The sequence below is a fragment of the Seriola aureovittata genome, chromosome 8, assembly GCF_021018895.1.
Source record: "Seriola aureovittata isolate HTS-2021-v1 ecotype China chromosome 8, ASM2101889v1, whole genome shotgun sequence".
NCBI lineage: Eukaryota > Metazoa > Chordata > Actinopteri > Carangiformes > Carangidae > Seriola > Seriola aureovittata.
The window spans coordinates 13,423,797-13,450,280 of record NC_079371.1 but is presented as its reverse complement, the minus strand read 5'-3'; the positions used below and the strand labels follow the sequence as shown (position 1 = coordinate 13,450,280).

Genomic DNA, 26,484 nt, shown 5'->3' with positions numbered 1-26,484 from the left:
GGGTTTATTGTGGTTTGATTGACTAGTTCTTAGGTAGCAGTCAAAATGACACAAACATATGTTTCTCCATATGGCTGTATTGTCTCTGTATAGTTGTCTCTGTTGGAGGGATTATTTATGGACTCCCCACTTCTCGCAGCCACAATATAACACCCAGCGTGTGTGTATGTGTGTGTGCGCCTGTGTGTCATCATTTGTATGTTCAGCATGTGCATCTGTCGCAGACTACTGCTAATCATTGCGCCCATCCGCAGCCTACTGTGAAATGATTGTCTCTTTTTGACTCAAACTTGGGGTTTCATGCTAATCTGACTTGTTTTCTCATTATCTTCTCCCCAATCCCTCCCCCTTTCCTCCTCTTTCTGCCTGTTATCTGTCCTCTGGTTTTCACCTTACTTCATCCCCCTTTTTCTCTCTCATTTTTCTCTGTCCCTCCCTCGATACCTATCACCATCTTTCTTGGTCTCCTCCCCTTTCTCTCTCTCTCTCTCTGTCGCTGTCTCCCTCTCCAGTCCATCAACGTCCACAGCGGTGCTGCTCATCGCTAACTAGGCTGCCTCTGAGCCCACAGGTACGTCCCCTCCCCCTCCTCCACTCTTCATGCTCTATTTTTAACTCCACTCTGCAGGATCCTTCCCCATGATTCTCCCCTTCCAACCCCAACTCGCATCTCTGGCAGCAACTCTCTGCCATTCCAGCCAAGTGGTAGGAGACTGTAGACCAATACCTGTTTATTAATTTATACCCATGCTTGCTTTTCTACTTTTTATTGTTGAAGAAATGCTTCCTGCCAACTTCATTTTGAACATCTATGAGAAGTGAGTGGCAAGCCACACTTCCCGTTTCCTTAGCTGGTGACCTATGCTTGTATACACATCATATTAAAGCCATGAAATAAGTGAATTAGAGAAGAAGCATGTGTTAAAATGGCAGAAGGAATCGGTGAGGTGAGTGGAGGTAGAGGACATGAGGGATAAAAAGGGAGGGAGGACACAACCAAATTCTACATGTGATGCACCAAAACCTGCTGAGAGCCACACTGACTTTAATTACTGGTTAACACTGATGTGTGTTATCAGTGGATACGTTCATTCATGTCTAAAACGGTTTGCTTTGTTAAGCTGCCAATTAGCCTCACGCGGTGCCTGGCAGCCATCTAAACCTTCCCACTGAGTGAAACATAATGCACTTGTTGGACTGTATGGCCGAAGTCCGGGGCCTTGTCAGCCCCACCCCCACCACCCCACTTCCCTCGGCCTCTTGTCTTTTAAGACCACTCGACTGGCTTTTCCCATTGCATATCCTCCTGACAAAAGCTTACAGCACATAACATCCTCCAGTGGATGAGTACCATGCACTGGAAGCTCTCTGTATATGTGTGGAAGAAGCATGTCGACTTCATTATATACAGGTTGAGTGGCTTTGCAGTTCTCTTGTGTAAACAGTTGCTTTAGTTCTTTACACTCCTGCGGTGGTAAAGAATGGCCTTAAATGGATTGAGCTGTTTGTATAGCCCTGATAGCTTGGCATTTGCTTAGTGGGTTTTTCTGTCTTATTGTAGTGACTATTTTACATAATTTCTTGAGAAGGAAAATGGGTCAAAATATCTTTTTTTTCTAAAATAGAGGATCTCTTTATTCTCATTTCAAACAAAGCGTCTCATTTGGATGATGCAGCTCATAGTTGCAGCTCTATCTGTAATAAGGTTTCCAGGTTTGTCTTTTTTATCTCATCCCATCAGAGGGGATCCGGTAATATGTAGTATTAGTTAATTAATGCAATATTGATTCTCAGTGATATGCTGTCTGTTTATTAGTTTCCACCCTAAGGCTTGTAAGACTTAATTGAGGACTACAGAATAAAAAAAAAAAGCACTATATTGTTCTTATGAACTAGGGTTTGGTTCCTATGGTTACACTGTTCGCCTTTGATGTGAAGCATTTACATTTAATACGTACTTGATCAAGGTTGTCTTTGATACAAAAGGGGAGGAGGGACGAACTCAAAAAAATATTGATGAAGATTTAAAAATCGTTGAAGCCAGGCTTTTGCCTGTTGGCAGGCATTGTTTGCTTTTAATGATGGCCTCTAAAGTACAGATTACACTCTTAAAAACCTGCTGACTTAAAAGACGAATATCCACCAGACAGATGAGGGGGCCGGCCATGTCTGAGGTAAACACCATTTTGTCAGTCTTAACTACATGGTCTGACTCGGCACTGATCCTTGTCTGTGTTCCCAGACGTGGCATTAAGGACTGAGGACAGACCTGCCTTGCAGCATTCCTGCCTGATTTTCCCATGCAGAACCTACACAGGTAGACAGCTGTGAGAGAATCCATTTGTCAAACTCGCAGTCTTTCACGGCTATAGACAACCGCTGTCAATGGGAGGCTTTTGAGTTATTATGTGCCTTACCAAAAGAAGCATGCTGCCTGTTTTCAGCAGGAGGTTTTTTCGGAGGGGTTTTACACACATAGGCACACAAAAATACACACATGCAAACACACACACGCACATACTCGCACACCTCCTGTCGAGGCACATCACACACTCTCCAAATACTCAGTCTTTGCCTGTCAAGGAGGCACACTCCTCTGCAGATGCAATAGGCCAAGCAGTGGCTTGCTGAGATAATGTAGAAAGTTGTGATGTCGTGAGGCAGCACTGAGTCTTGGCTTTGAATGAACAGCAGTCATTTCAGTGCACTCCCGTACTTGGGCATAATGTTTACAGCCCTTTCACCGAAAAAAATTCTGCCTGAGTAAAAAGCATGTCATACTGTATGTCCTTACTTTACAATCCAGTGCAGGGTGTTTGTAGCACGTCTTTTTCCTCTGTTGTGTCTCTGCAGTTACTAATCAATAGGGCAGAAGTGCTCGTCCTAAACAGACTTAAGCACTTCCAGCGATTTGTGACGGATATTGTCTTCTCCAGTGATACTTTAGGTGAAAGCAGGAAACTCAAGTAGCTGCATTAGCAGGAGCTTTGTAAATTGGCTGTCTTCTATGAGCCACAAGGGTCTCTCCATCTCTCATCATCTGCTCTAGTTTTGCTCCCCCCGTCTCTGCTCTCCCTCTTTTCCCTCTGATGTCTGTGTCTCACTCATCTTCATTTCCTCCCTCCTTTTTCGAGCATGGCGACAGTATAAATTAATACTAGATAGGCATTTTTTGTTTTTTGTACTTTTGTCTTTCCCGCTCATTGCATTCCATTTCCCATCCTCTCCTCTGGTCTCTCCCTCCCTCCCTCCCTCCCTCCTCTGGTGTATGCCTTCTGACAGCAGAGGTACCCTGCAGCCAGCCTTGGCCAGGTATAGCACTAGATGAAAGGTTTGTAGCCAGAGCTCGCTTTCAAAGATGCCTTCTGCTGCATCTCTGCTCTCTGTGGGCAGTCAGGTGTCCCAGCCAGGCAGATGGAGAGAAAGAGGGAGAGGGAAGGACAGGACGGAAAGAAATAAAGGGGGGAAAGAGTGAAGGAAAGACAACCAGAGACAAACAGCCACAGAAAGTAGAGACAGAGTGAGATCTTCAGACTTTACCTCCACTCCAGGTGATGATCAGAAAGCTTGGCATCCAGGTGAGTGCGGCTAGGGGAAGCAATTGCCCCCCTTCTTTCACTCTGCCTCCAGTTTGAAGCTACGCTTATATGTCCTTAGTCAGTCTGGAGGCCGCCACGGGACATGAAAGACTTTTTTGAAGGTGTTCCTGACATGTTTTCATCATCTGATGTCTTGGAGTCACACTAAGGCTCAGTTGAAAAAGTAAGATCTTGTGCGCTCAACAAAATCAATTGAACTTTATCCCTTTAGGTGAAATTTAAATGTCTTGTTCAGCTTCAGCTCCCAATCAAGTCAGGATTGATGTCCGCATATATTTAGGCTAGATTTGTTTTTTATCAGTTTGCTACAACGTGAGCAGGCTGTCCTCTCTCTCTCTCCCTCTATATCTCTCACGCACACACACACATGAACACATATGGATCAAAGAGCAGAATAAGCAACATTCTTGTCTATAAAAGAAGTTTGATCTTGAGGAAAACAGATACCACACAGAGATTCACTTCTTGCATTTTGTTTTTTGGTGTAAATCCTACATTTCTTCTCTTCAAACTAATCAAAACATTTTTTCCCTGAGTCTCTGGTTAAAAAGACACTGTTTTGCCACACAGGAAATATGTCTTGCCAGTCTTCCAGTGTGCAGCAGAGCTCAAGAGTTACCATGTAACTCCACACAAGATAGTCTCAGCTTCCAAACTGCTTTACAAACCGTTACCGGACCAAATCAAAACATGGCACCCTGCTTACAAATCCAAGCAGACATTTATTAGCTTCTGTCACAAACCTCATTGCCTGGGAATAATTGAAAACTTCAAGGTTAAAAGAGATATTGTGCTTGTTTCTTTAAAATAAAACATCCTTAAAAACCTTTGTGATTGAAGGGGAGACAAGCCAGCCTGTCTCCCCTTCAATCACAAAGGTTTTTAATGGTATGGTTTACTCACATAAATCTTATCTGAAGACAAGTTAGATAATGCGCTGTAGGTCTGAGCTCAGAGATTTAGCCTCTGGATGCTGCAGCAACAGAGAGGAGGCAGTGCAGGCAGTAAAACATCTGACAGTTGGTCATTACGAAAGACGCAGGTGGGCCAAAAATCAATCACACCGAGACTGGCCCGGACTCTGACAGATGCCTGACGTCTGCTTGATGAAGAGCTCTGCTGTTCCTCTGTGTGAGGAGGAGGAGGAGGAGGAAGAGGAGGAAGAAGGGGAGAGGGGGTGAGAGAGGAAAGAGGAACGAGGGGACTAGGATGAGCTGGGTGATAAGCAAGAGGCAATAATGAACAACTGAGAATCGGCAGGGAATAAGCAAAAAGGTTGAGTCACTGTATATATTAATACATAGACATTGGAGAAAAGTCAAGAAAGATTTTACAGAACAGAGGGAGAAAAGGAGATCAAGACAAAAGGGTGAAGAGAGGATATGGGTGGGTGGGCAAGGAGAAAAAGGAGACATTTTTACCAACACCTGAAGTGATTTGATGTGGCTACAGTTACCGTAACAGCACTTTAACAGCTCTGCACACCGTTTTTAGAGCAGACCAGTCTGTGTTTTGACAACACTTTTACTTTATAGGCTATTTCATGGTGTCTGCTCTAACAGTTTGAGAAAGTGTTTCAAGTGTGAAATGCCACTGCATTGTTGGCTCACACTCAATAACTGGGGGCACTTTATTTCATTTTTTTGTCAATTTTATACTCATTAAAAAATAAATAAATAAAAAAATAAAATATATATATTTAAGGGAAATATTCTACTCAGGAGCGACGTCTGGGTTGTAAATGCAACTTTAAAGGTCAGCCGAAGTCCAATGAGATTCAATAAACAAGCTCTGCTGCTGTCACAGATTCAAGTAAATTAAATGAGAAAAAAGAGTCAAGACGTGCTTATTTTATCATAGCTTTGTCTGCTGAGGCTCACATGGGAAATGAAGGGTCGGTAAGTGGTAGCATGCACCTGTATTTGTGTATTTGCAGTCTTTTTTATGTCATTTTAACTTCTATGTCTGGAGTCTAGATAGCACAATGCAAAAACATGTGCCTGCTGATGCTAATGCCCTCTGTTGCACTCTATAACCCAGCAGATTGAGAATCTTTATAAAATAAAGATATCATTGTTGAGCTTGTATCTGTGTGGTGTCACTTTTCTTTTCTGTAGTACAATGAAATTAAATTGCAGCAAAAGACAGAAAGGGAGGGGAATGAAGTCTCACAGCCAGCAACAATACTGAGGAAAATGAGTAAACATGTTTACAGAGCATTAAAAGTTCTTATCCATTGCAGCAATGTCAGCTTAAAGATTGCACAGCAAGTTTGTTCGACTGCAAGTGAGCAAACGACAAGAGGTGTTAGATTAGTGTTTGGGCCATCAAGATAGAACAGGAAATGACTTAAGCTTTGCTACTTCTGCACGGTTGTGGTGCTGGTGTCCTGACACAACATTGTACCAAACGGCTTCTTTCTCTGAGTGTTGAAAGTTGGCATTATCCTTGCTTGCTCATGCAGGCAACTTTGATTAGCAGTACATTTTACAGAATTATTGGTTTGTTGGTTTCATCTAAATGACTTGCTCACACACATATCTTTCCAAGGAGCCTCCAGCTACTTCATCACGCCCTCCTCTCGAAGCTCCATAGGCTCCACTGACTCAGTAAGACCACACCCCAACCTGGTAGGTAACTCAGAGCAGCCAAAAGGGAGTTGCTCAGGTAAAGCAAAATTATATTTGGCTTTCCACATACAGCGCATAGACTGTAAATAAAGATGGATGTGTCCTCTGTGACGTCGCCCATAGGTTCCTGAAGAGCGGTTTTGAAGCTCAGAGTGGGCTGCTCCGCTATCGCCATCTTTTGGCAGCGCCTCAATCCGTTTACCTCCCGCGAGTGGGTGCGAGTGTGGAGCTGAGACTTCAGTGCATGGATATCTTTAAGCCTTTTAATAAAATTTAAATGGGTGAGTTATATAAAAATTCACCGTAAACATGTTTATTTCTGCTGTAAAGATTTAACATGGGAGTCTATGTGGATTGACTCGCTAGCCTCAAGCAGCCATTCTAAGTTTTCAGCAGTCCCTCGTTGGGTTCATTTTACAGCCCCGGAGGTGGCCGCTTGATACGGCGTAATGTGCATGTCAAGAGAAGATGTCTCAACCCCAAAGTTGCCTGACATCTCTTTACTCATTCCTGAGGTCATCTGCTGCTGAACCAAGAATTATGCAATTTAAAGAAAGTGAGTAGGATATGCAATCAGTGCTCAATATGAATTATAAATTGAGGGAAAGATTGTGCGGGTTTTCAGTTGCTTATCCCTGTGGTCTAACGTATGCATAAATCATGGTTTTACTACCACTACTAGTACTGCTACTACTACTGTATATTACAGTAGATTCCTTCTTATTGGCACTTCTCTTACAGGTAGAAATTCACTTGACGTGCTGATTAGCATCACTTTGATCTTTAACTATGAATATGTAATAATGGTCATCACTGACTAGATGGTCCTTAGATGAAAGAAGAATGGGAAAGGCAGGAATGACAGGGGGTGGATGAAATTCAGGTTCCACTCTGATCTGGATATGACCATTGTGTTCTTGGCGTACGCTCTGTAGTCAATGATGATAAATACACTTAAAAAGTAGTTGCTTTTAAGTTGCTTTAATCATTTTATGTTTATCATCCATTTGTAGAAAAAGAAATTATGATTACAGTACCCACAGTCTATCACATTATTATTCAAATATCATTCGGCTCACATCCATATAGTCCCCAGGTACAATAATAATAAACATGTAGCTGGGACATAATGCCTGCTCCATACTGTCTCTCAGTCTCTATTTATTTCCCCTCTATAGGATACTCAATCTATCTCCTATCCTCCCTTCTGCCTCCATCTCTGTCCTCTACCTCTCTTCTTTCATCTCCCGCTTTAATCAAGCATCTGATCATAGGCCCAGGAGGACGAGGGATAATGAGATTAGGCCTGTACATGTTTACACATCCTGATTTACATTGAGCTTTCCCTGTCTTTCTCTGTCTGACCCATATTTCTCCATATCCCTCCTCCGTGTTTTTTTTTTTTTTTTTTTTTTTTTCGCTTTTTATGTCTCCAGTCTCCCTCTCAGGCTCTCTACCTTTCCCACTTCTGCTGCCTGCCTTTTGCTGCAGTAGCAGCGTGGATACACGCTTTGTTAACCAGTAACCAGTAATGTTATCCACTCCACACCAGTGAGGCTTTAATTCCCACACCGTGCTGTCAGATCTGATTATTTCAGTTCACTTGGTGTCACTCTCATTGTTTTGTTTGTTTTGCATTGGGGCTGCAGCTGTGCTGTGGATTATGTAATAAATATTCACTGTGGGACTTCATGGTGAATCCAGTGCCATCAGAGTGGTGTGTGTGAGTCCGTGTGTGTGTGTGATTAGTGTGTGTACACATGTACTATATACATTGACTGATCACCATGTTGAGCACTTCTCCTCCACTCATCTGTCATCAAAAATGGCCTCGGTGCAGCCTCCCTTCGTGTCAACCATTCAGTTTTAACACAGTAGAGCTATGTGTTATTGAGGCTGCGACTACTCTGAAGAATCCCAGGTTTTAGCAGCAAAGCCTTGAGAGGAAGCAAAAGGTCTTTGCCATAGGGGATATGAAATTATAAGTGCTTAGTGGGAGGGCTGTATTGATCCACTGTGACAGAGATAAGGTGAGTGAGCCAGTTCCAAGTGTCTGTAATCGTAAACGACGTCCTTGATACCCAGAGGATGTGAGATTCTCATTTTATATAATTGACCCTATCTGCATAATTGACCAATACTAAGCACCACTCTAATTTGAAATTAACTTTTAAGGCCTGATCTGTGATGTAATCAAAAGTGATATCACTCTCAAATAGACCAGACTTTTAATACTTTTTTTCTTCATGCACGTTTCATCACATTAGTAATATTTGTAAACATTCACTTGAATAACAAAAAAGATGAAGAAGAAGAAGATGAAGATTCCATATATAGAGTCGAACTCTTAAATTATTCATGTTAAAATACGCTGTTGCCCATAAAATTGGAATAATTTAGTTTTCAGACACAGTCCTCTGTTTATTCCTATTTAAATGCATCAGTAATCACTTTGGAAGAGATTGACTACTAAAGTTTTGAGAAGATATACACTTTATCTGTCAAGAATAAATCACATTGTCACAATCATTTCATGGAAAGAGGTAAAAAAAATATTTTATTCCAACTTCATGAGCAACAGTTTATATAGTTATTTAGATAATAAAGACTGACCTCTGACTGGCTGGCTCTAAGAGAGGTTTGGATTTTTGTATTTCAGATGGAAGAATGGATGTAAGTCACTTGCGGGCTGCCATAAGATATTGTAGCACTGTAATAATTAACTCCCACATGTTGCCCTCTCCCTCATCTTTGAAGTCTGGTTCAGGCAAACGGGCTGTTTTCTGTATATCTCTTGCTTCATGCTACTCTTTTAGTGAACCTTCTTAAATCCACCTCTGCAGTTCAGTAGGTCACTATAAAATGAAATACATATATTAAAGGCTTTATGGTAAACATCAGCACCCAATTAATAGGGTGGGACCCACTAACTGTTAAGAACTGAAGTCAAATGGCAACACATACTCACAAGTCATCCTCACGCCTCTCTGCTAAACTGTGATACAGCCTAGTTCTACCAGGCCACCAGTATTACAGTCAACCAAAACTCAACTTGTTGCATCGTTAGATGGAAAAAATGATCCCACAGATTGTGACAGCTGACAACGAGCTGCATGTTCCCACGCCAGGCAGCTACTCAAGCGGAAAAAATGAACGTGACATTATGGAAATAAGTTTTTAAAGCTGGCTTTGACTCCAGATTTCCTTTTAAAGGTTTCAGACGTTCATGTTAATATGAAAGCCTGTCAGATAAAGTAACATAAGTGTTACAGCGTTGTCATGAAACATTGGCTTTGACTTACAAAGATGATCCTTGTTGTAGTGTAGTATTGCTGTTATATGCTGATGTGTGTTGGCTGTTTTGAATGTGCACTTGATTCATTATACAAATATGCATGTCCTTCTGTTTTTTTTTTTTGTTTTTTTTTCCATTTTAATTTTTTTTATCTTCTCTTTTGGCTCCGTTGATCGTTTCCTTCTTAGTGCGTATCTCCTGGATGCCAAGATATTTGCATAACTCAAGCTTCTATATCAGTGACACATTATAGTTAACCATAAAATACATCCACTGTACAGTAAGATCCTCCCAAAATGAACAGACTGACTTCATGTTTTAAGCTTTAGTCCCCATCAGACTTTGAGCTCATTTTGTGCATGTGTTTGGTTTGCTAATCCTAATGTGGTACCCTAAATGCATCTGAATTCTATAATGTCACAATATTATCGAATATAAGTTAGAGTGTAGATTGTGGTGCTGGGTAGATAACGACTGTAATTATGGTGATTAGTGTTAAGAGGCTATAAAAGCTATTAAAATCTCTGTTTAAATACCTGTCAATGTATGTTATAAAGTCCAGGCTTACAGTGACGCTGCAAAGGTCAAATACAGTTAGAATGATCAATTTGTTTGAATATATTTTAGTCCATGTGGAAAGTGGACATTTTTTAAATCTGAGCAGAAATAAACACAGTAGTAGTAACTCCTTGGATTTGGCTCTGTGTCCATGGACAGCCTGTGCTCGGCTCCATCCTGTCTTGGTGTGGAGCCAGACGGTGAAAAAGGCAAATGCGACTATGATAAGAAAGTCTGGGCATTCCCTCTGCTAAACACACACACACATTCACACACACACACACACACACACACACACACACACACACACACACACACACATGCGTTCACAGGACACAGTGTTGTTTCATCAGAGTAAGGTCAGCATGTCTTCAGTTTGGTTTACACTACTAGCTCCAATCTTGTTTCCTCATACCAACCATAGATCTGATCCTGCTCCCAACGTGACACCGGACTGACCTGTTCACTGTCTAAATATACACATCACTATGGCCATCAGAGGTTTTTAAGCGCACCCTCTCAGATCTATAAAAGTTAAAATGGCAACATTCAACAACCCACAGTAGCCACAACTCCCCACTTGAAGAAGCTTTGAAGATCTGATGGGGTCTTTTTTTTTTTTTTAATACTCAATACAGACAGCATTTATGATGCTGCATATGAATTGTGCTTTTTTTTGTCTATGTAGCTAAAAACAAATGTCTGCAGCCTGACTCTATTGGCAGAACATATCAAATTTGAGGTGGCGAGACTAATAGAAACCTGATGAAGCGATGCCACACGCAGCAACTTCTTTGTTTATGCCCCCTGAATGTTTTATTGATCTGCGCATCATGATCAGTTATAAATTGGGAAAAGGACGACGAGATGATACCTTAAACTGAATTACTACAGAGTTGCAGCACTTCATCACACTGAAATAATGGAGAAAATATACATAAGTTGTTTCAGTTACAAAGCTATTATTGTTCTGCCCTGTGAAGCGCTGTTAGATTAGGTACATTTATTGCCAAATGAAAGTGAGATGGCTCAAAATGTTCACAGCACCGTATCACATTTCCCAGCCACCTCGCTAGGTTAACAATGGGTGATTGTAATCAAAGAAATAATGATTACAGTTCAGTAAAAATGTAGTGAAATAAAATCACCACAGCTACCGAGCAGTGTATATATAAACACACCAGAATAGTAAGAAATACATGCAGGCACAGAATACTAACAACAGGATTACTGTATTGAGGTTTCTGCGCTCGGCCAAAAATCCCTGTCTTCTGAAGGGAACATGGATTTTATTTTATTTTTTTATTTTTTTTGTATGTCTCTGCAGCGAGTGTTTTTCTCGATCACTTCATGTTGCTGCAGAACACAGACAGACTGCTGCTGTACAATAAGTCCCTGATGAGCGCTGTTCTGGGGGCTGGGAGAGGAAAGAGGAAAAGAGGAGCTGATGCATTTCCTCTGGACACATACTGTTTGGTGGTGTTGGTGATTTGTCATGCAAGTGTGCACTTCTAAGTGTGTGAGTGTGTCTGTGTGTGTGTGTGTGTGTGTGTGTGTGTGTGTGTGTGTGTGTGTGTGTGTTAGAGAGGCACACGCAAACATTGTTACGTACTGGCGCTGATGGTAATTTGATATGTAATGTGCCCCATGCCTGGGCCACAGTCGCACAATAGAGAGGCCAAGTCTCCAGTGGCCAGTGTGTTTATTGTCCACAGCAGCCTGAGTCCTCCAGCCTGTCCTCATTCTGTCACCCTTTGTCTTTGATAAGTATTCATCACACTTTTCATCACGTCTGTTGTTTCCTAAGGCAACCCTTTTTATATAAGAAAAATAAAACCAAAACAATGCTGCTTCGGTACAGCTTTACAGTGCAGGTACAGTAATGTCAGTGAGATGAGACGATTGAACTCTCAACTGACATAAAACCATTTTTCCTATAGCAACATGTGTTAATGTAAAATCTTTTACCAAGTAACTTTTCATGTATGAATTGTTCCATTGAAGCTATTGCGTGCAAGTTATTCCCAACTTCATTCAAACAGGGAAATGTTTAGGCTATTATGTAAATTAGGACTTCGTCTAGTGTTGATATTTGACATCTAGGCTCTCATCACTCCCCACAAAGAAGCGGCAAACTCAGCACAGCAGGGAGTGGGGAGCATCTATAACAACTTCTCCCCCAAGGGGAACATGGATTAAAAGCCTACAGGTTGTGGGCCTTTTAAAATGCTATATGAAAAGGAGAAGCAGCCTTAGCAGCAAGTGACAGCAAGTAGCATAGCTCTCAGATGAGCAGTGTGGCAGCAGGCATGGCAGCAAAAGAGTTGGGAAAGCACTGACGGCTTAAGTACACATCCATAATCAAAAGGGTGCATTTTACGCAGTAAAGAGCGTATGTCAAGTGAGTGTAACAGCTGACTTGAGCTGACTATCTGAAGCAGCTCACAGACTTTGCTTTATCAGTGAAATTCTGAGGCTGTAACCCATTTTTTTTCACTGGTATATTTGCTGTTGTAGTTGTTGTAATCACATGGGAGTGTAATATGTTAGCCAGCTAGTGGTGCAGAAGTAAATGAGTCTTAGTGGCCAAAGCTATAGACTGAGTAAATATAGTGTCTGATTAAAAATAAAATGAAATGGGCCACTATCACAACGTCAATAGCAATCCTCTGACCAATCACAGCGCAGCAGCAGAGAGCTGCTTTGCACACACTCTGAGCAAACATACATCAGTCCTGTCCTGCCCACAAATTGCTGAGTTCATTTAGAGCGCTGGACGCTGAAGCTGACATCAGAGGAAATGACCGACAACCCGAAAATTCAGATGTCTACGTGGTCAGTGAGAATGTCTGATTGAAGACAGTGCTGATAGATGCCTGGGGCTGGATCCAGGCTATGTATGTGCAGTCAATCAAGTAACCATTCTGTCAGGCTCAAAGAGCAAAAGACCTATTAAAATCCAAAATACCTCCGCTGGGAATTAAAGTTTAATATTCACTTGTAGCTTGAACTCAGGAGAAATGTTCTTTTGATAAATTGGAATCACATGCAGAAAATATGACAGGATTCAACAGTTATAGTCTGTAGCATATTATAAAAATTAATCTGTTGCATTGTTCACCAAGAATGGAGAAAAAAAATTAACAAATCTAACCACTGCAGTTTGTAAAATTATGAATTTCTTTTTTCTTTTTCATGCTGGTTTCAAAGCTGCAATTAGGATCCACTTTCTTTGACTTGAATTTAAATGATAGGTGTTGTGCTGTGATCATACCTGTTCGTATGGTAACACCACCTTGGTGTCACGGACACAAGATTTTCCAGTACCTTGATTGAAAACTTGGTAGGAAAGATAAGCGCCACAGATAGACAGATGACAAACAGATTCTACCTCACAGCGCAGAACAGATCAGTAGAATGATTTGCTCACTGGGAGGCCGACATTGCTGCAGACATGAAGACAGGGTTTGGCAAAGAAGGGGAGAGACAAGAAAAGGCACGACATCTTTGTTTTGTAGATAAATTCAATATAAATAGACAGGTAAATATAGTAAACAGTGAGCTTAGAATAAAGAGATAGGCTCTCAGACGATCTGTGGTGGCTGCTGTTGATAGTCGTGGAGCGCACCTGCTTGTCAGGCCACACCTTGTCTGGCGCTGTTTACCCGCAGAGGCCTACCTGCTGTGTTACACCCACTGATCGTTTCTACACTGTACATTCATTTGACTGCGTTTGATCTCTTAAAACTGTCAGGGATGTAGCTCTTTCAACATTTCCAACATTAACATTTCCATCAATATTACATTGCTCTGAATACGTTTTGCATCTGTCTGTTATGATGAGGCGCCTGTGCACAGCACATGTGGTCCTAATGCAGAGAGCGGAGAACTGGGAAGAAATGGTATTACAAGCAGAGTTAGGTCAGACAGGTGCAGTGCAGGACAGGCTGGCAGAGAGCAGCAACAACAGGCTAGAGCAGTCTGCTGGAAATCTCTGCAAAACCTCTTAACCTCTGCACCGATTCCAAGCTCTCACACACGCACACACACACACACACACACACACACACACACACACGCCAAAGCAGCAGGGCACACACCTGCAGACACAGGCAGCGCCTCCTCAAAACAAAGTTCTAGTCAGTCTCTGATGTTTTGTTGTGCTGTGTCTCCAGTACGTGTGGTATCCTCTAGTCTAGATGTATGAAAGGAATATGAGGGGGGGCATATGAACTGCAGTTTAGTGACAGACAAACTGTGTTCTATAGGGGTATTACACACACAGTAAAACACACAGGCATTACTCCACACACACACACACACACACACTCACTCTCACACACACACACACACACACACACACACATACATTCGTGTAATTAATCCAAGAAATTAAAGTGTGATATCACCATTATTATAAACCACTTTTGCTCAAGTTTAAATCTATGAATATTGTAATTGGTGCCTTTGGGCCTTTTTGCAGTTGAACATGGTATTACCTCCCTGTTTTACTTATTGATACAAATGAACTTTTAATATCTGAAGCCTGCTTTATTACCCAGGGTTGCATCAGTTTCCAGAATAAGAAAATGAAGAGCGATTGTGGTCATTAATTCATTCATCATCCAGGCTCGAGAAAGTGCTGTCATCCGGTCTATAACAGGTGTATTCAACCGTTTGTGACCTCACAGTCTGACCCCTTGTTTCTGGGCGGTAACGAGTTAACTTCATTCAATAAAGTCGATATGCTAGTTGTTATCGCCCTCAGATTGAAAGTGGATTATCCAATGAACTGTGTCGACTGAGTCAAGTGACGTGTAGTATGAAGTCTGTACACATTAAATGAGTTACTACGGTGCGTTACAATTTGGGGGTAACGTGCTCAACTCTGTTCAATCGAACGCGCTGAATCCTCTTTTTCTAGGCTATTGTAAGGGTAGGAGGAGCCGCTTTCCTGTGATTGTCTGCCTGCGCTCTCTCCCTCTCTCTCTCTCTCTTGCTCTCGCTCTCTCTCTCTCTCTCGTCCCTCTCTCATTTTTCCAAAGTTGAATATTCCGCCTGCCTGGGAGCTGTCGCCAGCGGAGCGGTGCAGCCTCACTGACTGAACGCACTGGGCTGGTATTTTAAAAAATTTTTTTTTTTTTTGCGCTGCGCCGTGTGGAGCACACTTGAGGGGAGAAGGGAGTCCTCTATAGCTACAGTATCCCGGCTCGGTTCAGGTTCTTCGTCCACGTCTCTTGTGTTTCTTCCAACTTCATTTTGGGCCACTTCTCAAGATGACAGAAGAAAAGAGTGTTCGGCATGTAAAGCTGGTAGGTGTATGAAACCCCTCCCTTCAGCGCTGAGAGGTGTCTGGCTCGGTCTGGCTGGTGTTTAGGGGTTCAGGTCGGTGGCAGCGCTCAGACAAGCCGCGGGGTGGGGGGGTTGGGGGGTGGTTGTGGTGGGGGGGGGGTTGACACAAGCGCCCGGGAACAGAAACGGGAACCGGTGGTTGTTGTTTTTTTTTTCTTGCAACCCATTTGGGATTTTCTTGATGTGTTTTGTCTTTTAGCTTTCACTTGAATGGACCCGAGTCACACGCGCGTGAACATGTCTGAGGTAGGCTGCTGGTATAATACAATGCTCAAACTTACACACTTGGTCCAGGCAACGTCTCCCTCATGTGTTTTCACGTCTGTGAAAACAGTGAAGCCACGCGGACCTCATCTGATGTTATGCCAAATATGGACAGATTTGTGTTGTTGCTGTAGTAGACTACCAAAACCGGATTACAGCCTCTTCTAGGGCCACTCGTTTTGGGGGCGAAACATTACATGTAAAACTGTATGCGTTTCCTTTACTGGGTCACTTGAGCAAAATATAGAGAAATGAAACCTCTCCCATATTTCTTTGCTTTGAAGTCCCTTGTAACTCCCATAAGACCACAGGATGGCCACGGACCCTAATTTGGGTAGCTGCCCCTGCTGCGCGGAGGATCCCAGATTGTTATTATTAGAATGATTCAGCAGAGATTCGTGTGTTGCTGCCATGTGAAGCATGTGGAACAGTTTTACCCGTGCACATGTAGCATATCCCTCTGATTGTTTTGGGGTTTTTACAGGCTCAGATGGGGGTGGGTGGGTGGGGGCTCTCTGTGCCATGAAACACGCAGACACTTGGGATATTGCTTTTTTTTTTTTTTTTTACCATACCTTCTATCATGTTTTCGCTAGGAATCATAAGAGTCCTTGTGGCATCTTCATACTGTCCAGCTTGGTCAACATTCCTCAATGTCTGAGGTCTGTCTTTGATCATATTATAGTGAACTTGTTGTGATTGTAGCTTTATTTTCTGTAAATATCACTGTGACAGTCCTGTAATGCTCTTATTAGCACCAGGAGTACTAATGTGATTGTTGTGCAATATCTTTTTTTTTTATGTTTCAATTTTAACATCTCAGAAATGACACAGTCTCACTGAATAATTATACTTTGACACAAATGCATATTTCATTTTTATATGGATGACGCCAAAATCTCTCCTTTCTGATGACAGCTCATCCGAAGCAGTAAACACTGACTTCAGAATCAAAAACAGATCTGCCACTGGGTAGCGTTGAAGTAAGCCAGTGCCCCAGAATTAATACCCTGTCAATTTGTGATGAAATGCACAAAGTTGTCAGGAGGGTGTTGAAGGTGTCACCACGCATAATTCATCTTGTGCAGTGCTGAATGCCAAAGATTGAACTCAGCTGAGTTCTGATGATCCTGCTGAGCTCAGCTGACACTATGAGGGAGAGCATGCTTGTTGAATGCCTCTGTATGCTGGGAGGCTGGGTAGCATTAACAGGGAAGATCAACACTTTTGTTATGGGATCAATGTCTGCCTTGCTTAAGTGGAACTGGAGTAGCTTGCTGCTTTTTATTTATTTGGCTCTAACCTTTACTTAAATCAGCTCTTCTTTGCTGAGTATTCAGTCCTGTTTCCAGATTGATACGCTCTGCCTCTCTCTTCCCCTCTCTCTGTCTGTGCCAGCTGTTGGAGCGAAACACGCAGCCACGATGAGGTGGACTAAAAGCACAAACCCAATCAAGCCCTACGCATGTTCCTATAAGTGCACTGTAGCAGTAGTTTACCCCGAGCTGCCCTGTCTCATGCCATTACACAACATGGCTCATCAGGCCGATTACACATCAGCACACTCATGTATGCTTCCTTCTCAAATAGACAAGAACAGAATCACTGCTCTGGGCTGACTCTTATACCTTCAAAAGCCATACGTTCTCTTCCCTCACTGTCTATCTTTAGGGTTGTTTTCCTGTGGTCTCTCTCTCTCTCTCATCCTCCTCCCTTCCCTCTCATTCTCTCTCTTGGTTTATCCATGCCTCAGTCATCTGTCTCTTTCCTCTCTCCTTCCATCCGACTCCCTCTCTCTCTCCTCTCCCCCTTCTGAGGAGTGGAAGGTGCTGTACCTTGTGCTCCAAGGCGCATTACACAGCTCACTGTTTTGTGTCTGCTTTACCTGCTATTAACCTATTTTGTTTGACCTTTTGTGCTTAAAGTTTTTGTATTCACAGAGGGCATTAAGGGGACTGAGAGAAAGCTTTAAATGAAGCTTTAAAGGAGCATTGCTTGTGCAGAGATGTATGCTATAATACTGAATGGATCAAGGGAGATCAAGTAAGATTGTCAATCAAAACAAGGTTTTCATGCATGGTGTCTTGTAACAGTCAGGGTTTGGATTCAGAAGTCTTGACATTCCCAAAATCTTTCCAAAGAAATAGAAAATAATACTCATAGCAGCTTTTACTTCGAATCCTCTGACTTTTTTTGTAAGTGCAACGATATACTGCAACAACCATAACAGGGTGTTAATAACACAGCACAGCAGGCCACTAAACAGAATAGACCAACAGCAGACCTGTAATTGGTCTCATCTTGTCCTTACTTCCCACAGTGCTGATTGTTTAAAATATATCTCTGATTGCCCTCTGGCCAATTTTTCATTAAGTGATTTGTGACATTTAGCTGATTTAGCTGATTTATCAAGGCGTCTGCAAGTAGGACTTATTGAGTAATAAATTATGTTGTTTTCGCCACCTATATTCAAATCATCCAAAGTCCTTGAAGACTTAAATAAAGTCTAATGTTCAGCAGCTGAGACATAAGTCCAGACAGACAGACCTGTAATCTGAGTGGACCTTCTTTTATTTTCATTTCAGAGGTGAAAGAAGTCATACATTTATCTTCAAGCGGCATTAAAAGTTCTTGAAAGTTTTCCATTTACCTTGGTGAAACTTTAAAACAGACAATCTGACAGTCTGAAGTTGGTACTGCTGCCACTAGTGTGCTTATTAGCACATAACATCATCCGACCCTTGATGAAAGGGGTAACTGCCAAAGAGTGTGTGTGTGTGTGTGCTCACTGAGGTGGTCAGTTTCATGCAGCTCAGGCACATACCAAGAGAAGCCATGAATCTGCACCCCCGATGTTTTAAAACCCCAGCCCTTTGCTTCCAGCCTCACCATTCGTCACAGTGTTCCAGCTTTCTGCAACAAATCTAGACCACAGCAATTCCACTAATTCTACTCAACGGTTCAGCAGCTAGCAGAAATGGTCCCTTTAGTGAACCGCGTGCTCCTGAGCTTTTACCCTTATAGGCCATATTGTTGGTGCACATACGGACAGTAAATGAACTGAGTTTTAATCTACTGTTAGCCTTAAGTGTTTGTGTTGTTGTGGTTGGATGAAATGTAGTTCTTTTTATTTTTCTATTTAACAACACTAATAATACCCAAGAGTACTTACGTTTATGGTTGGCAAAGATGTAATGTGTGGGGAGCATTGATAAAGCATCATCACAGTAATGGTATCGAATGCTCTTCAGGGTGTAGTGAGTTGTATAGAGCAGCTGCCAATGTACATGTACCAATAGAAAGTTAGTTTTCAAAATATATCTATGGCAAAGTTTAAAAAGTGCAAGAAAACCACAGGGCTCTGTACCTATGCTCATGTTAAGCACAACTGTTGACACAGCATAGACGGAGCTATGACTAGTAGCTATGTTAAATGGGAAGTGTCAAAACAGGTGGAACAGCAGTTACATTCCTGAGCCTCAGCTGCTGGGGCTGGTTCTCACATCCTGTTCATAGTCTATATATTAAGAATGAAAGATCTAGATTATTATCTGGACATACCAGGTTGCACAAACTCATAGATGCCAACACCATAAATATTTCAGATTTTATTACATCAAGATCCATACATTGTTTCCTGAGAAACTGATGCAACGTTAAGGAAAGGGATGAAAGATTTGTTGATTCGCCCCTTTAACCAGATCGGCACCGGGAATTTAATGGGTTCTCAAACAAACAAATCAACAAACCGACAGACACGAGTGAAAACATAACCTCCTAGGCAGAGGTAATTGATTATGGATTATATAGAAAATGAATGAAACTAACAGATCGCCAAGTCTTGCTGGGGAGCATTCATTAGAGGAAATGGTTTTCTATGTGATATAGAATTGATCAAGGGAATGAATGTGGGATTTGAGACAGCCATAGCATGGAGGAATGTATGGTGTGACAGATTGCCTCCTGTTTTTGTCTCCAGGCTCCTTTGATCTCTTCATAGCACCCAGTGCAATGAAGGTCGCTGCCAAGAGAGGCATAGCCTGTCTCCCAGATACATTCATGCTGCATGTAGATCAGCAAAAAAGTAGCCATGCACAAGCACCACGTTGCTTAACTTTCTCATTCTGGCCAAAAACAATATAAATAATGAATTTATGGCTGTCCTGGTTTGGCATTAAACATCTTTCTGCGTCATGCCGCTGTTTGAACTTGGTTTTAGAATGGGGCTCAGCAGTTGTACCCAGCTGGTCAACTGGCATGCAACGCTATCTGAGCAGCACAGAGCACACAGAAATAAGGAGAAGTGAATACATTTGGGGAGGGAATGCTGAAGAAAAGCCTATGCTGTTACACCAAAGACTGGCTGTATGTTTTTACATCTCTTATAGTTGTCCTTCAGTTTGGTCAGTATTTAATCAGCCAGAGCTGCAAACCAAATGTTGTTCTCATTCCCATCATCATCTAATCCTCTTCCCATAGTTAGCTGATTGGTGCGCCTTGCAGCTGTTTCTCTCAATTGATCCCCAGTGGATGTTTTCCAGACTGATATCTTAGAACAAAGAGTGAGCTGGCAAGATTTTGGCTGTACCACTCTGGACCACTAAGAGGATATGCTGTAGACCTCAGGCTGCTTACTAATGCAAAACATATTTTAGGGCAAATTCTATATGCTGTCGACTGTAACAAGTGGAGTGCCAGGAATGGATTGCATGATATGAACCATTGCTTATAAGCTTATAACGTTACATGTGTGAAGGCCAGGGTGGATCAGATGGCACACTAGTGGAGGCAGAGAACATGTCTCAGTCCAGTCCTAAAAAGTAAAAGCAGTGAAAGCCAGTAAGCTGCAAGCACAGCTCTGGACTTCAGTTTGAGCTTTCATCAATCCACTGACCCAGGAAAGAGAAACAGATTTTAGAAACCACTGATCTGAAACACATGATGAGAACAATACACAAAAAAAAAAAAAAATGGAGGACAAGTATGGCTATAATTTATTGCACTCCCTGTACTGGTTCTTGTCTTCCTCTTTTTATCCATCTCACTGTCTCATCTCAGTGTCCTCTAACAGAGAGTGCAAACCCTTTCAGTTGACATTAATGACAGTGTGATGTACACAAGTGTTGTAAACATGGATAACGGATTACATACTCGGTTCCAGTTCAGTAAATAAATGATCTTGTGGAGCATATGTGCGACAGATGACAAGCATCCAAAGATCTGTCACAATAACAGGTGAATTGTTTACGCATTTGTACTTGATTAAAGGTTTTGTTGGCAGCAGTCCTGCAGGGCAAAGGCTGCCCAGATTACACGACATTACACAGCATCAGTTTGCATTGGAATCCCATGAGGCCAAGATCTAATAGTCTTCCACTGCCCCTGCTGCAGCTTAAGTCTATTGGTTTGAGAGTAGTGCCATTTGAAACTTAATTAGCCAGAGAGCTCTCCAGATTGAACTTTGTTGGACAGATACATTGGCCACGAGAGTAATCTTTTATTTTAAAGCCGTTGTCATACCGAGAGCAGCAGAGGATGTAGATTGAAATTCTGAGGCATTTCCTTCACTGTTTCGGTTTGTTTTGGGAGGTTAGAAAAATATAATTTGAACTCAGATGACACTGAATAAATGTTCTCAGATGCCTCAATATGTGAGTTAGATAGCACAGCAGTAGATTTCAGAAAGGAGTGCAGACGCTTAGTTCCATAGCTGCGGGAATGTATTCTGAATAAGGGGGTTGCTGAAAAAAAATCGGTGGGGGTTATAGAACTGGGCATGGCAGGAAGGGTGCTACAAGTGGGCATATAGAGTAATAGACGCTGTCAGTGGTGCTGGCTGAACACCATGGAAACAAGAGACAATGTGTCACAGCAGTTTAAGTAGTACGTTTAATCTTTTCGACCCCTCTCTGTACAGACTTTATCATAAAATATTCATGAAGGAATATACACATACTCAGGCGCGGTGTTTTGCAACTTTTAAGTTGGGAACTTGTTCAATGCCAACCTAGATAAGAAAAAACGAATATCCAAAAGGTGTAGCGATACATACTCGAAAAACAAGAACATTGAAGCATTGAAGAACGAACACACGTGTTACCGCCTGCATCACCGAACATCATTTGGCATTTTTAGTCCTGCTCTGGACACAGTGTGTAGTATGTTCCCCACCGCTGCATCATCTCTAAGTGCTTGCCTGCGCTTTCTGAGCAGTTTGGCACACTGATGGACGCCCAGTGCGCTGGCTTTGGTGTTCTGTGAACTCCTGGCCACCGACTCACCTAAGAATCCATTCTCTGTCTTGTGGGGGGTTGTATGTACGTTCCAGCATAAGAACATAGTTTTACTGTATTCCGAGCTTTTCGGACAGCATAAGATAAAAGGACATTAATTGGTGTAAGGTTTTTTGAATGGCATGACTGCGAAGCTTAGACTTCTCATGGTTGTTGAATTAACAAGAACTGATGTCCAACCTAACACTGTCTTCAATAATTAGACCTTGCTCCACTTTGACACAGCGAGAACAGACAACACAATCACCGTCTTCAATATAATCCAGCCATCTCCTTTTGTTGAACCAGCTTGCATAGAATGAAAGAGAAAATTTTCTTTGCCCGACAACCTTCCAGGAAAACGGAAGGCGCCGTTGCTGCTGGAACATTAGCATTTTGACCTGAGATGTTAGCTTGAATTGCAGGAGCACAACTTCTGTCTATGTGCTCCCCATCATCAAACTCTGGTGAGGGTGCATTGATCGTTTCGGAGGTGCCGGGACTGGGTTGTTTTGTTGAAGCTTCCCCAAAAAAATCAATAACAGGTTTCTGTGTCATTTCCACAGGTTGTCAGTTAGCTACTTCTGTGATGATATGGTCAATACCTACATCAGTGAGATGAAAAAAAAGATTGCTGTCACTAATGTCTTATTTTTGCACTTCATTAGTGTTACCAATTCATTTTGTTTAATTTTATTATTTAATTTTATTATATTGATTTATTTTTTCAAATATATTTTTGAGTGCTGTAGCACCTCCTGTCGGCATCACCACACCCCGAGCTCCCCTACTTCCCACGCTTATGCTCAGTTCAATAAGGAGAAATCACTGTGAATATTAATATTAATTTTTACAATGAATTAGACTCCATCAGCACATAATGAATAATCCTTATTCAGGTTGTTAGATGCAGTATAGTGGTGATGGAAATATGTAAATGAGAGGTGCTTTGAAAGCATGAGAAAGCAGAGATGCACAATAAAAATTTCTGGTTGTGTAACTTTAAAAAAAAAAAAAAAAAAACATTATGTAAATATAGAGATTCATTTTGATTTCCCGCCTGCCAAAAAAATTTTAACCTTGAAAACTTTGACTGCTGTTTTCGTTTGCAAAAGATTGCTCAGTTTCTAAGCTTGAAAACTAAATAACCAAGTGTAAAAATGCATTGGCAATAATATTTGGGTCACGGTTTGCATTGAACAGTAGACTGCGAACTGTAGGTGTGATCTCGGCCTTAACTTGTCTTGTTCATCTGAAGTGTGCAAAACACAAAAACTCAAAACACTAAACTCTAAACTAACTAACTCTAAAATCCTAAGAATCCACCTAGACAGGAAGGGAGAGGGAGCTTTTCCACCTCAGCGCAGCAGCAGCAGCAGCAGCTGAGCTGAGGAGACAGCCAACCTCCCAACACGCTAGTTAACAGCCAGCTGCCTGTGTCTACTCCTACAGCGACGCACGTGTTTCCCATGATCTCACCTAATGGCACCAGGAGCCTGGGATCAGGCCCAGCTCTGCCGTCATGCTGCTCACCCCAGAAGCCACTCTTGTTGGGTAGAGTCTACCACACCTCCTCTCTCGGGGATGCAGGAGCCATGGAGGTTGTGGAAGCGTAGAGTTCTGCCCAGGGAGTGGTGCTGGGAGCGGTATGACCCGTGGGTAAACACTTGCGCATGCATAGTTAAACATGGCATGTGAGCGTAGTGTGTTGTAGTTTGTTTTCAGGTTTGCAGTCTGTTTATGGTCCATTTAACACAGGCATGTAGCTTACTATAATGAACATCTCTTCTCACAGTACTAAAGCCAGCACAGGCCAGGATGCAGTTGTGATAAAAATAGTGGGATTGGGCATGGAAAATGGAGGCAGAGTGAGAGAAATAAGTATAAAGAAACAGATCGGGAGGGTAGGTGTAAACAGGAGGAGGCGTGAAAAAAGATTTTTGAGCTTCAAGGATGTTTGTAGGATTCTGGGGAGGGTTAATAGCTACACAGAGCAGAGAGCAAAGACAAAAAGTCACAGGGATAGAGGACAAAAAAAAAAAACACACTCATTGCTTGACTGACTCATGCACTCACGTACTGACAAACACACTTTCCATCATACACAATCATCTGCTCAGCAGGTATTTTTAAGGAACACCTCCATAAAAGCAGCTCTTTCCCTCTTTTGCTAGTTGACAGTGAGTACATCTAATACCTCTGATATCCTCTTAAAACCCTCGATAGAGCCATCGATCATCTGTCGGTGCCTGCTGGAGGTCACATTGGAACACTATTAATTCCTTGAAATATGAAATTGCCCCTCTGAAGTTGACCGTTTTATTCAGACCCATCATTAGTATGAGCAGGATTTCTTGTGAACCTGCCTCTTGCAAAAAGCCCTTGTACTGAGCTCCTTTCTTTTCCGGCTCCAGGCCATCAGTTCAGTTCAATATTCATATAACAGTAGGCATTGTTAACCTTCACAATTATTCTCTTTGGTTTTGCAGTGCCCTGGGGACCGGCTATTTTTAAAATGCAGGCAAGGTTGGGCAGCTATTGTTTAACTAACAACCTATTGATTTGTGTCAGCTTCAGTTATAAGGCAGAGGTGCGGGGGTGTGTTTATGTTTTCTCAATTCACATTTTTCTAAATGTTTGAGAGAGTAGTCTATATGAGAGCTAGTGGCATCATAGCCCAGGTAAATGCAGCCTTTTTTTTCCTACAGGCTTCCACAATAGAATCTTGGATGTATACATTTATATATTTCTGTTATGCACTTGTATTATATGTGTTTTTATTGGACAATGAGACCATTTCTCTTGTCATTTTTTCTGAGTGAGATCCTGTGTATTCCCACCTCACATAACTCTTCACCTGAACTACATTTTATCTTCTGGGATTTCAGATAGAATCTCACTATTACATTACATTGCCTGTGTTTCCGTCTTTGTGAGTGAAATTGTCTGCAGCTGAAGTTTAGAGTGACTGCTCCGTACTGCAAATGACTATGTTTGCGATAATCATGTGTTGCGTGTCATTGCAACATCATTGTTGCTTCAGCCACAGTCAGCAAGCTCAGGTCTGCCGTTGGACTATTGTGTTGTGTTGTTAGTTGCCTCTCTCAGACTGTACACACCTATAACCTGTCTCATATCGATATTTCACAGGATAAAGGTTAAAAAAAAATCCATCGAACGTCTTTCTGTCTGCGTGATAATAAGATTTCCCAGCTCGAGAAGCAACAACTGATTGCTTATGAGTGATACATAAAGATAATCGAACGAATAGAGCTACGAGCTGCTGACATTTCGACGCACGGGGCCTGCTGAGCCAATCGAACAGCGGCCAAGAAAAACAATGGCTCATACTGTCCCCCCTCGAAGGAAATGCCAAACATTACAGTGCTGTATAAATAGAAGGCTCTGACTTTGTAGAGCAAGAGAGCCAGATAGAGGACAGGAACCCCCTCCCTGGGGTCATACTGATGGCAAGGCCTCCGACCTCTCCCCCCCTTTCCTCTCTCTCTCTCACTCTCTCTCTCTTTATTGCCCTTTTTGTTTTTCTCTCTGGGCGTGTGATCTATTTTTGAGCTCATTTCTCTCTCTCTCTCTTTCTCTCTCTCTCTCTCTCTCTCTCGTTTTTCCATCTCCTTTGGTTTACCTTTATATTTTTTTTATGTCTCTCTGACACCGGGTCATCGTGAATAACTGAACGGCCTAGTAACACATCAGAAACACCTCCTGCTTTATTAATGGCACCATCTACTACAGCTGAAGTAGTAAATGGCCCTCCTGGATGTATTGTGTTTGGGAGGAAGGTGCAGACTTTGACCCAAGGTGAATTCTGCACTTAGAAGCAAGAAAGCTGGTATTTAATAGCTTTTGATCCAGCAGCCTTCTCTCACAGTGCAGTTCAGTATAATTGAATGGTAATGAGAAATTTCCCTTTGCATCTGGAGAAAAGTAGCCCATGTACGTCCGGGAACACGTGGCCCTGCAACATGCAGCATGAGGTGCAGCGTGAGGAAGACCTTTTACACTGAGGGCACCAGCGCCGGAATGGAAAATCCATCTAGGGTTTAAAATATTAAATCATCGATTTCATTTTGTCATTTCACACTGTTTTTTTTTTTTTTTTTTTTTTTTTCCCTTCCCCTCTACCTTTACTGAGAAAGGGAGGGAGGGAGGGAGACAGAGTGGTCCCCAAAACGAGGTTAGTTGCTCTGCCTGTGTGTAATGGGGTTACTGATGATTCAGCCGAGACAACTCCAACAAGTCTTTCATCTGCGCTATCTTTTTTATCAGACGTATAAATGTATTTCCCTAGGCTGGCAGGCTGCGCTGACAGTATGGAAGATTGAGCCCCAGCTGCCGGTGTAGGCAGATTCAGCAAACAGATGTACATGGGGTAGCACACATACATTCACCACCAAGACATTCTCTCTTTGACTCTTTGTCTTTCTTAATCTCAATCTTATCACACTACAAGAATCTGTAGCCACAAGAGCGTAGGCTATTCTTCTTTTGGCTTT

The 26,484-nt window shown here is 42.2% G+C and overlaps 1 protein-coding gene across 5 annotated transcripts in view; it reads left to right on the top strand.

The window, feature by feature from the left end:
• The window catches only part of mid2 (midline 2), a 142,246-nt gene that overhangs the window by 32,702 nt on the left and 83,060 nt on the right, over positions 1-26,484 (top strand). For 2 of the 5 annotated variants that reach the window (XM_056382336.1, XM_056382332.1), the window contains exon 1: positions 14,931-15,394. The exons of 1 other annotated variant lie outside the window; for it this stretch is intronic. The gene's annotated coding sequence lies outside the window, so the exon portion shown is untranslated. Of the gene's footprint in view, positions 1-512; positions 572-14,930; positions 15,395-15,548; positions 15,681-26,484 lie in introns of those variants that run through there. 2 more of the 5 variants (XM_056382333.1, XM_056382334.1) reach the window with 2 other exon arrangements.